This window comes from Triticum dicoccoides, chromosome 2B (assembly GCF_002162155.2).
Source record: "Triticum dicoccoides isolate Atlit2015 ecotype Zavitan chromosome 2B, WEW_v2.0, whole genome shotgun sequence".
Taxonomy (NCBI): domain Eukaryota; kingdom Viridiplantae; phylum Streptophyta; class Magnoliopsida; order Poales; family Poaceae; genus Triticum; species Triticum dicoccoides.
This window is the reverse complement of record NC_041383.1, coordinates 317,399,437-317,411,969: the sequence shown is the minus strand read 5'-3', so window position 1 is coordinate 317,411,969 and position 12,533 is coordinate 317,399,437. Positions and strand designations below refer to the sequence as shown.

The following is a 12,533-nucleotide window of genomic DNA, read 5'->3' as shown; positions in this document are numbered from 1 at the left end:
ATCCTCGCGAAGGTTTCATTCCGTTTGGACTCCGTTTGATATTCCTTCTGCAAAACACTAAAATAGGCAAAAAAAAAACAGAAACTGGTACTGGGCCTCCGATTAATAGGTTAGTCCCAAAAATACTACTCCCTCCATTCCTAAATATAGGGTGTATAGTTTTTGGCACGAAAATTAAAGAACACACATGGAGGTAAAATTTCACAAATTTTGGGCGAGATTACACCTGACTAATTGACATGGGAAAATAGAGGAGCTTGCCTCATATAAGGAAATGTAATCAAATCCCGAAAAAAATTCTCCAAACGAGTGGTACAAGGCAATACACCTTATATTTCGGGTTTTTTCTCAAAAATCTATACACCTTATATCAAGGAACGGAGGGAGTATAAAAGAGCATATTAAAGCCCATTAAACATCCAAAACAGATAATATAATAGCATGGAACAATCAAAAATTATAGAAACGTTGTTGATGTATCACACTCCGAGTGGCTCGCCAATGTTGTTATGGTCCCCAACAAAGATAAGTCACTTCAAATGTGTATTGATTTCAAGCATATCAATCAGGCCTGCCCGAAAGATCATTTTCCTCTACCCCGCATCGACCAGATAGTCGATTCAACTGAGGGGCGTGAGCGAAACAGCTTTCATCACCCCATTCGGGTGTTTTTGCTATGTTACTATGCCCTTTGACCTCAAGAATGCTGGTGCCACGTTCATGCGCATGATTCAGAAATGCCTACTCACTCAAATCAGTCGGAATGTGGAAGCATACATGGATGACATCATGGTCAAGTCATGCAAAGGTTCCGACCTACTGACTGACCTCGCTGAAACCTTTGCCAACTTAAGAAGATATGATATCAAGCTCAATCCGTCAAAGTGCACATTCGGAGTCCCAGGTGGAAAGTTACTCGAATTCCTTGTTTCCGAACGAGGAATCGACGCAAACGCCAGAGAAGTTTGGCACAATCCTTCAAATGAAACGCCATGTGCGTGTTCACGATGTTCAGAAGCTTACTGGTTGTTTGGCTGCATTGAGTCGATTCATCTCGCGCCTCGGTGAAAAGGCATTACCTCTTTACCGACTAATGAAGAAGTCTGACAAGTTCGAGTGGAATGATAAGCTGAAGCAGCGTTTGAAGAGCTCAAAGCCCTGCTTTCCACCCAGCTGGTGCTTGCCGCTCCAATCAGCAAAGAGCCTTTACTGCTTTACATCGCAGTCACTAGACAACTTGTCAGCACAATGCTCACGGTCGAGCGGGAGGAAGAAGGCAAAGCCTACAAAGTTCAGCGCCCTATGTATTATATTTCTGAAGTCTTGATTCCTTCCAAGCAGAGATATCCTCATTATCAGAAGCTTGTTTATGGAATTTACTTGACCACGAAGAAAGTTGCACACTACTTCTCAGACCACTCGGTTTCAGTCATCAGCGACTCTCCATTATCAAAAATTCTGAACAATAGGGATGCAACTGGTCGAGTGGCAAAGTGGGCGATTGAACTTCTTCCGTTGGATATCAAGTTTGAGGCAAAGAAAGCCATCAAGTCCCAGGCAATAGTGGATTTCCTGGCAGAGTGGATTCAACAGTAGCAACTGACTCAGATTCACTCAGAGCATTGGACTATGTTCTTTGATGGGTCCAAGATGTTAAATGGCTCTGGTGCAGGAGTGGTTTTGGTATCCCCAAGAGGTGACAAGCTCAGCTATGTCCTCCAGATTCACTTTGATTCTTCAAACAATGAAGCTGAGTATGAGGCACTGTTGTATGGGTTACGTATGGCCATTTCACTCGGCGTCCGACGCTTGATGGTCTACGGCGACTCAGACTTAGTGGTCAATCAAGTAATGAAGGAATTGGACATCAGGAGTCCAGCAATGACCGATTATTGCAATGCAGTAAGAAAGCTAGAGAAGAAGTTTGAGGGGTTAGAGCTCCACCACATACCCCAAATCAAGAATCAAGCTGCTGATGATCTGGCGAAGATAGGTTCCACTCAGAAGCCTATCCCCAGTAATGTGTTCTTGGAGCATCTCCACACCCCGTCAGTACAAGAGGATCCCATTAAGGAAGAGCCCCCACAACTGATAAGTTCAACCAATCCGACAGAGATTGAAGTCCCAGCTGTAGTCGACTTGGTCATGGAAGTTCTAGTGATCACGCCCGACTGCACGGTGCCATATATCACGTACCTGCTCAGACAGGAACTCCCAGAAGATGAAGATGAGGCCCGCCAGATCATCTATCGATCCAAAGCTATCACCGTGATAAGAGGGCAGCTTTACAGGGAAAGTGTCACAGGAGTGGCTCAGTGTTGCATCTCCCTAGAAGAAGGTCGAATGATTTGAAATGAGATCCACTCTGGGATCTATGGTCACCATGCGTCCTCTCGGACCATCTTGGCCAAAGCATACCGAGCGGGATTCTATTGGCCGCATGCAAATGAGATGGCAAAAGATATAGTCAACAAGTGCGCGGGCTGCCAGTTCTACTCCAACATGTCTCACAAACCTGCATCTGCCTTGAAGACTATTCCACTCGTCTGGCTATACGCAGTCTGGGGGTTGGATATGGTTGGACCCTTCAAGACCGGCAGAAGTGGTTTCACTCATTTGCTCATGGCAGTCGACAAATTCACCAAATGGACCGAAGCCAAGCCTATCAAGAACCTTGATTCAAGCACTGCCATCAGTTTCATCAAGGAGTTGATATTCAGATATGGAGTCCCTCACAGCATTATCACAAATAAACGGCTCCAACTTTGATTCTGGTGAGTTCAGGGCGTTTTGTGCTTCCCAAGGCACTCGGGTCGACTACGCATCTGTTGCACACCCGCAGTCCAATGGGCAAGTAGAAAGGGCGAATGGTTTGATCGTTCAAGGGCCTAAACGCCGACTGATGCGCGACCTCAAGCACGCTGCTGGAGCCTGGGTGAGTGAGTTGCCATTCGTCTTATGGGGATTGAGAACAACTCTAAACTGGTCGACTGACCGAACCCCTTTCTTCATGGTGTATGGTGTTGAAGCTGTGCTTTCAAGTGACTTGCTGCACAACGCTCCCCGAGTGGAACTCTTCTTAGAAGCTGACGCAGAACAGGCATGCCAAGATGCAGTTGATCTCCTGGAGGAGGAACGTGAGATGGCTCTGATCCGGTCGACCATCTACCAACAAGACCTGTGTCGATTCCATGCCTGTAATGTCAGAGGTCGAACATTCCATGAAGGAGACCTTGTGCTCCGAGTGCATTAGAAACGACCTCACAAGCTCGCTCCGGCCTGGGAAGGTACCTTCATCATCACCAAGTTGCTCCACAACGGGGTGTATCACCTCTACAACGTGGAATGCGGAGCTGCTCCGCCATTTCTAAACCTAAACCACCCGGATAGACGAGTTGTAATAAGAATCCTTCAGTTTTCTTATGAAAGACAAGATTTTTGCAGTATCTTAATGATTGTTTTCCCGTAAACACATGTGTTCAAATCCCCCAGCGGGTGGGTTAGCCGCGAACCTGATTCACCTAAGTTTCAAAACCACTCCGAGTGAAGAGAAACCCTCTCACTCGGGGGCTTAGCCGCGAACCTGATTCTCCTAAGTTTCAAAACCACTCCGAGTGAAGAGCAACCCTCTCTCTCGGAAGCTTAGTCGCGGACCTGATTCGTCTAAGTTAAAAAACTACTCTGAGTGGAGAGCAATCCTCCCACTCGAGGGCTTAGCCGCGACTCCGTACTCGCCTAAGTTAACAAACCATTCCGATTGGAGACCAATCCTCCCACTCGGGGGCTTAGCTGCGACCCCGTACTCTCCTAAGTTAAAAACCATTCCGAGTGGAGAGCAATCCTCCCACTTGGGGGCTTAGCTGCAAACCTGATTCGTCTAAGTTAAAAAAACTACTCCAAGTGGAGAGCAATCCTCCCACTCGGGGGCTTAGCTGCGACCCCGTACTCGCCTAAGTTAAAAAACCATTCTGAGTGGAGAGTAATCCTACCACTCAGGGGCTTAGCTACGACCCCGTACTAGCCTAAGTTGAAAACCGATTCCGAGTGGAGAGCAATCCTCCCACTCGGAGGCTTAGCTGCGACCCCCATACTCGCCTAAGTTAAAAAACCATTATGAGTGGAGAGAAATCCTCCCACTCGAGGGCTTAGCTGCGACCCCATACTCACCTAAGTTAAAAAACCATTCCGAGTGGAGAGCAATCCTCCCACTCGGGAGCTTAGCTGCGACCGTGTACTTGCCTAAGTTTAAGAACAACTCCAAGTGATGAGCAACCCTCTCACTCGGAGGCTTAGCTGCGACTCCGTTCTCGCCTAAGTTACAAAGATCCTCTGAGCTCCATCATAAGTACAACATCCCCTCCATCCTGATCTGCACGGATGGCGAGGTGCCAATCGAGCACGTCATCGGAGTTGCGTCACCAGTACAATGTCCGCTCCATCCTGATCCGCAAGGACGACAATATCCAACAGAAACAAAAAAGTAGAAACAAAAATAAAATTGGGTTGCCTCCCAATAAGCGTTGTTGTTTTAACGCCCCTAGCTAGGCATAAAGCAACAATCTAGGTATTGTCATCTCTGGTATGTGATCCATAAGTATCTCTCATGATAGATTCATAAGGCAATTTAATTTTCTTTCTTGGAAAGTTTTCCATGCCCTTCCTTAGCGGAAATTGAAATCCAATGTTTCCTTCTTCCATATCAATAATTGCACCAATTGTTCTAAGGAAAGGTCTACCAAGAATAATAGGACATGTAGGATTGCAATCTATATCAAGCACAATAAAATATATAGGCATGTAATTCCTATTTGGAGCAATAAGAACATCATTAATCCTTCCCATAGGTTTCTTAATAGTGGAATTCGCAAGATGCAAATTTAAAGAACAATCATCAAACTCACGGAAACCTAGCACATCACATAAAGTTTTTGGAATCATGGAAACGCTAGGACCCAAATCACACAAAGCATGGCACTCATAATCTTTAATTTTAATCTTAATAGTAGGTTCCCACTCATCAAAAAGCTTTCTAGGGATTGAAACTTCCAAGTCAAGTTTTTCTTCAAAACATTTCATCATAGCATTGACGATATGTTTAGTAAAAGCTTTATTTTGATTACAAGCATGAGGAGAATTCAACATGGATTGTAACAAGGAAATACAATCTATCAAAGAACAATTATCATAATTAAAGTCCTTGGAATCCAAAAGAGTGGGTTCATCACTACATAAAGTTTTGACCTCTCCAATCCCACTTTTATCGATTTTTTCATTAAGATCTATAAACTCCGAATCATTGGGATGCCTTCTAGCTAAAGTTAACTCATCTCCAGTCCCATCTTTATCAAGATTTATATCCGAAAACAAAGATTCAATAGAAGTCAAACCAATCACTTTAAGATCTTCATCATTATTCTCACAAGAAATAGAAGAACACGCTTTTACAAACCAGTCTCGCTTAGCACGCATCTTAGCGGTCCTTTCCTTACACGCATCAATAGAAATTTTAATAGATTTTAGAGATTCATTAATATCATGCTTGGGTGGCATGAATCTAATCTTCAAAGAATCAATCTCAAGAGAAATTCTATCAACATTCCTAGCCAAATCATCAATCTTAAGCAAAAAAAATTCAACCAAAGCACCGAAATTCTTTTGAGAATTTATAAAATCTTTAATATTGTTCTCAATATCAGAGGGCATCTTATTATAATTGCCATAAGAATTGTTGTAATAATTATCATAATTATTAGAGGAATTAATAGGAAACGGCCTAGGATTGAAATTTCCTCTATACGTGTTATTACCAAAATTGTTCCTACCAACAAAATTCACATCCATAGATTCATTATCTCTATTACTATTAAACAAACAAACATATTCATCGCTAAGTGTACGCAACCTAGCGTACACATAGCAACAGGGATCAATTACAGCCTCATAATTAGGACCACTTAATTTGATCTAACCATTAAAATTATACTAATCTTTTGTCAAAACTGCTTTAAGCAATATTGACATATGGGATGATCTGTGGATTCCCAATAGCCCGTCAAGGAAGGTTTTGACTGAGCGACGGAATATTGTGCTTACGTCAGTCTCAGAATTGATCAATCCGGATGCGAAGGAATGGGACGAACAACTAGTAAGGAGCCTCTTCTTGCCAGCTGATGCGGCAAGAATTCTTAACATTCCCCTAGCAGTTGGTTATATGGAGGATTTTGTTGCTTGGAATTATACCAAATCGGGCCTATTTACCGTTAGGTCCGCTTACTACACCGAATGGGAGTTTCAGCATGGGAGGAAATTGGCTAGGACGAGCCCTCCGAGCACCACTGCTGTGAACCCGGTCTGGCAGCAAGTTTGGAAACTTCAAGTCCCGGCAAAGGTAAAGATTTACTGTTGGAGGGTATTGCATGGGACTATTCCATGTAATAGTATTCTCGCTAACCGACACATACAGACTAGTAGTATTTGCCCTGTCTGCAAAATCCATTGTGAGGATATCAAGCATGCTACCTTCTCATGTGGCCGAGTGTCTGAAGTCTGGGATAATTTGGGCATGGGTGACACCATAGCTGCAGCGTGTGGACATGAAAATACAGGCCCCGGTGCCTTGGAAGCCATACTGTGAGGTCACATTTCGGGACCTACTTATATCTCGGGTGTGGGATTTAAGGAACTTGTGGCGACGGCTTGTTGGTATACATGGTGGGAGCGGCGTCGTATTGCGCGGGGCGAACCGGTTCAGACCACTGCTCGCTCAGCATAAGGTATCGCTGCCATTGCTTTGAATTATGCGAGAGCAGCAAAGCCAGCGAGCAAGATTCGGAGACACGGCTGGGAGCGACCTGCTGATGGTTTCGTAAAGTTGAATGTTGATGCGGCGTTCTCTGTTGATCAGGGAAGAGGAGCCACTGGAGCTGTCATCCGCGACGATCATGGCAGATTCATATCGGCGAGCGCATGTGCTATCAGTTATGTAGCGGAGGCCCCTACAGCCGAAGCTCGCTCTATCCGGGAGGAATTGATCCTAACAAGCAACTCAGGATGCAACAATATCATTGTAAATTCAGACTGCATGGAAGTAATTCAGACCATGCAGGATGATGGCAATTCGGCTGGTGTGGCAGCTGCTATTTATGAGGAGTGTAGCTTTTTAGCTAGAAATTTTTCTAGTATTTCTTTTGTTCATTGTCCCAGGGAAAGTAATAAGGTAGCTCATTTGCTAGCTAGTCAAGCGGAGGGACCTCTCACCACTTCGTGGTATGTGGATCCGCCTATTTTCATTCTAGATGCCTTAGCAAATGATGTAAACTTATTTGAAGAGCAATAAAATGCCAGAAGGCTTTCCCTCAAAAAAACTGCTTTAAGCAATTTGCCTGGACGGACGAAAACTCTGCCAGTCTTCCCCGTCCCGTGCTAGGGTCCACCCCAATACATCCCTCCTCACCGCTTCCTATCCTAATCTACTACCACTATAAAAGAAAAAGAGAGGCAGATCCAAACAATCCCACCCATCCATCATCAAAATCCAATGGCCTTTAATTCTTCTGTGTTTAACACGGTAAACCACGCATTAAGCCAAACCCATCCCTAATCTACCCAGCCGTTCAGAAAGAAACAAAACTCGCTGCCCGCACACGACCGCACGACCTCTCCCCTCCTCCCCGCACAACCTCTCCCCTCCTCCCCGCACGACCTCTCTCGCTCCCTCCTCCTCGCACGTCTCTCCCCCCTCCTCCTTCGCCGTTTGCCGCCCCGCCGTTCCTCCCGCAGCCTTGCACCGCCATTAGCCACAGGATCCGCCCTGCGGCGCGCGGAGCCGCCTCCCGCAGCCGCAGCCGTAGCCGATGTCGTAACCTCCCCCTGCCTCTTCTCCGCCTCACCCATGTGCCTCCCAACCACCAAGCCACCGCCGCCTCATCTCCTAGCTGCACGGCCGGGCGACGCAGCGAGGCGCGCTCCCACGCCGCCGCCGGTGGGACACCGCAAGACCGCCGTCGGCCGCGTCCATACCCTCATCCATCTGCATAGCCCCAGCTTTGTCTCCTCCGCTCCGAGGCCGTACATGCCCTGACGCACTTGATCTGGACGGCAGTACCACCGGGGCGCATCACCTTCTTGCGCCTCCCACATAGGCCTCCGTGGTCGTGCTGCTCTGTACCCAATGTCTGTCTATAAGCTTCATGTGCATCAATAGTCTTGAGCCGCCAATCTTGATCGAACAGGTCGCAGGAGCTTGCCGGTAACACCTGATCTTTGATCTGGTTTGTATGCACGCGTGTATGTGATTAGTTTCAGGCTTTCAGCGGCCACATGTCGTTGCAGTAAGACGATGCATCACGCATTGAATGGAACCGTAAGGCGATGAGGCGAGGAGCGCGTGCACACACTGGCGTCAGCGGCACGGTGTCAAGCTGCGGAGAAGGCATCCGGCGAGGCAGCCACCAAGTTCTCCATCTCCTCTTGAATTCTGCTAATTATCTTGGCATTTTATTGGCCTGCTACTTGATGGAAATCAAACTCCCCATATACACTTGTACTGAACACCACACACGACTGCTACTTTGGTGCAGGACGGTGATTAGTCTTGCCTAATTCTCTTGACCAAAGCATTGCCCTTTGCTATTTCTTAGTTTCTATATCTCAGGATTAATCGATGAGTCAAAAGTCGATGCTTCCGTTTCGAAATCATAGTTTTTGTTTTCAAAATCATAGAAAAGTTTGGGACGACTATACTATAGCATGCTCTGGACATCCTACTGATGCCGATGATTTTGCTTTGCAGGTGCCTAAGTGGATGGCGGTGAACAGGCGTTCAGCAAAGACTCTCTCTTAGGTTGGGTTCTCCCGATGCCATTCCCTTCCTTCACTTGCTTAGCTTACATTGTGGCTGCTCATTGTTTGTTTCCTTCATTTTCTTTCTGAAGTATGGGACGAGGAGATTGAATTTGGACCCTGTTGATGGCTCGATACCGAACCCAGAACATGTGCCTGATCATGGTACACACCATTGGATGGTTTTTGCCGCCTATATGTTTTTGTGAGTAGCCATGAGCATCGAATGTCTATCTGCTAATTTCAGTTCAGAATTTTGTTCTTTCATAGTTGTTGCTTATTTTCCTTGTTGGCCAATGGTCATTGTAAGTTTTCGAGGAGTTTGTTAGACTACTTGCATTTAGATGTGTAATAGTGTTAAGCGACTGTTTTGGATTCAGTCGTTGGGAGCTCGAATCTGAAGCCTCTATCCTGCAAAGAGGAGCAAGTGATGTGGATATTTTACGAGCAAAAGATTCAAGAAGTGTGCAGAGCATTCATATTCCCCCACAAAATTCAGGTAAAATATTCAGGCCAATGGATTTAAGAGAATCTTACCATTGCTTATTAATGTCTTTGAAAGTTGATGTTTCCTGTCCAATGTTGATTCACAGTTGAATATGGCATCCTCTCAACGTAATGGGATCCGGACACTATTTCAGGACCTAACGAACACTAGAAATTCTGGTAGTTATATATCACCAATTCTTGCCTATGCCATCCCCGTTCCTAAAGGATACCGGCCATCAGTGAATAATTACTTCATGAATACTCCCTCCATTCCTAAATATAAGTCTTTTTAGAGATTTAAATAAGAGACTACATACGGAGCAAAATGAGTGAATCTACACTCTAAAATATGTCCATATACATCCGTATATAGTTTGTATTGAAATCTTTAGAAAGACTTGTATTTAGGAACGGAGGGTGTAGATAAATTGGTAGGTCTCTTTGATAGAATGGGTAATATTCAATCACTTCAGCATTATAGTCATGCTAAGAGTTTACATAATGAAGATATCATTTTAATTTTCTTTAGTTTGGCTTCACCGGAATATGTAACATTTTTATCTTCAAGTGGCATGTGTGTTTCAATAAAGTATGTGTAAGTTCTTGCTAAGATAGTGGTGATCCTGCAGTGTGGTGTCTCTGTTCATCAAGCTCTGGTATTTAAGTAAATATTGTCAACTGTTGCTTGCCTGTACATTTTGCATGTATTCGTGTGCAAACAGAGCTACCAGTGCTGCAAATGTCATTAAACTTGGCCAACTTGAAACCATTGCAGCTAACATACACCTGATTATCTACTCATGTATGTCATCATTGCTACAGCCAATTGGAACAACAAGCAATACATCAGCTAATTAGAACATCAAGCAAGCAATGCAGCTACTGTCAAGGTTGCATCACATTCATGCTATAGATTCAGCAAAGTTTAGGTTCTCTATCCAACACACTGTTGCTTCAAGCTTCAGGTTCAGGCGCCGACGACGAAGGGAACAAAACCTATATCTATATCACGTTGCGTGTCAACTGCCACAAGTGCCGACATTGCCAACATTACGGCTACCTGGGAAGCCGGCAGCCGGCAGTAGCACCGGAAGCAGGGACGGGAGCAACAATGTAGGCGGTAGCCTACAACAGCGGATGGGGTTACTGGGATGGGCACGAGAGGCGGCGGCATAGCTACCTGGAGCAGCAAGGTTCAGGATAAGTGGAGGAGCTAGCAGCCAGAAACATCGGAGGCGGTAGCTGTCGGTAGCAGCGCAGATGGCAAGAAACAAAACGAGTGTTGAGGGTCCATGTAGAAAATAAAACTCATTGGTAATTGTAGATCGGCCGCCGTTGAAATAGAGGTTGTTACAATTATGTTTTGATGAAGAATCAGTATTATTACATATTTAAAAAAATACTTCCTCCATTCTAAATATAATCTTTTTAGAGATTTCAGTAAGGACTACATACGAGTGTATATATTAAAGTATAGATTCACTCATTTTACTTTGTATATAATCCAAATTGAAATATCTAAAAATACTTTTACATTTAAAAACGAAGAGAGTATAATTTTATATCTAGATGAAGACGTGCATTGCACATGCACGTTTACTAGTCCAAGGAAAAAACAACCGGATCACAAACAGATGCCTAACTGCAAATGAGCCATGCGGTCAACGCGGGGTGGCGGCGGTAGCTCGATGCAGAGAACGGTGGTGTGGCCAAGGCGTGGCTCTGGCGGGGCTGCCTTGATTCTGGCTGATGGCAGCTGCAATGGGTCGACGACGGGAGGCTCCGGCGAGTGGGAGGGACGGCGGCGGCTGACCTCCTCCATGGCCTGCCGCTGTTCGAGGGAGAGAGAGATTCGAAGGTGAGGAGGAGATAGAGAAGCACAGAAGGAAGGGGGAGTAAGAAAGGCATGGGCACGCCCGGCAGGCTCTCACCTCTCTTACCTCCATGCCGCTCCCAAGCCTAGACAACGACCCATGCGACGGGAGCCCGTTGGCGCCGCCACCGGCGCCGGGCTTCACGACGATCTACTCGACTCCGTGCGTCGATTCATCAACTCCGCACCAGCACTCCACCGGGATCGGCGTCCGGATCAGCTCCTAACTCTGCAAAGTCATGGGGTATGGGGCTGCTCGGTCTCATCTCCAAGGGGCATGCAGCCGCCGACGCCCGTACCTGCCGACGGGAACGATCAAACGGACGAGCAGGAGAGATCCTGTAGATCCAATGGCAGAAGGGCCAGATGATGGCCTCCAGTGCCTTTGGCCAGGTCTACCTCGGGATGAATCTGGACACTAGTGAGCTCCTCGCATTAAAGCAGGTGCTGGGCTGTTGCGATTTATTTATCTGGTTTGCACTGTCTAGAGACTTCGATTCATTCATTACACTAACTCGCTCCTTTGTTTGATTTTTGGTTGCAGCTTTGATCAGGAGCACCAATGCCACACAGGAGAAAGCCCAAGTGAGTAGCACTTCCTGAACCAACTTGGTTACCAATTTAGCTGTTGAGATTTTTTTCTTCATCTGAGGCAATTTGTTGCTCTTGTCTCTAGGATTGGGTGCATATAAGAGAACTTCGGGAAGAAAAGTGAAGGTCCTCAAGAATCTTTCACACCACAATATTACAGTGAGTAGAGTAAATATCGATTACAAATCAGATTCTTTATTTAAGTTCTATCAAGTAGTTGCTCGATCTATTTTCTATCGGGAGAGAAGAGGTACCTTGGGACTGTTTGTGAGGAAGACACACTGAATATCTTGCTGGAGTTTTTTTCCCACCCACTGCATGCCACCGTCTGGCTCTCAGCACTCTGACCTCCATGCGGTCGTCAGGAACTCCTCTGCCACAAGATTCTCCCGTCCAGGTAGCGTACAGTCCGCCACAAGATTCTCATGTACAGGCAGTGTACAGAAGGTACCTTCCTCTCCAAATTTTGTATATGGCAGTGTGGTACTATGTGGTTTAACCCAAAATTGATGCTATTAGCATATCTATACGCTAGCTTGTTTAATTCCATACACGCTTCACTCTATGTGTGTAGAATTATTAGCATGTGAGGCGACATTTAGAATTTGATTGTCTATTTTGTTCACTATGTTGGTAATTAATTTGTGTAAAGACTCCCCCAGCCGCCGCCACCGGCCCGCGCGCCCCGCCTCCCTCTCCATCTCCCCCTCCCCCTCCCCCATGCTCCCGTCCGCTCGCT

General features: G+C 45.8%; 1 long non-coding RNA gene across 3 annotated transcripts in view; it reads left to right on the top strand.

Moving 5' to 3' along the window:
- The first annotated feature begins 7,674 nt into the window (after positions 1–7,674).
- LOC119363605 overlaps positions 7,675–12,533 on the top strand; it is a 7,600-nt gene continuing 2,741 nt past the window's right edge. For 2 of the 3 annotated variants that reach the window (XR_005174125.1, XR_005174127.1), the window contains exons 1-7: positions 7,675–8,842; positions 8,934–9,046; positions 9,222–9,340; positions 9,435–9,507; positions 10,153–11,647; positions 11,748–11,788; positions 11,880–12,241. This is a non-coding gene — a long non-coding RNA (uncharacterized LOC119363605). The remainder of the gene's footprint in view (positions 8,843–8,933; positions 9,047–9,221; positions 9,341–9,434; positions 9,508–10,152; positions 11,648–11,747; positions 11,789–11,879; positions 12,242–12,533) is intronic. The other variant, XR_005174126.1, reaches the window with a different exon arrangement.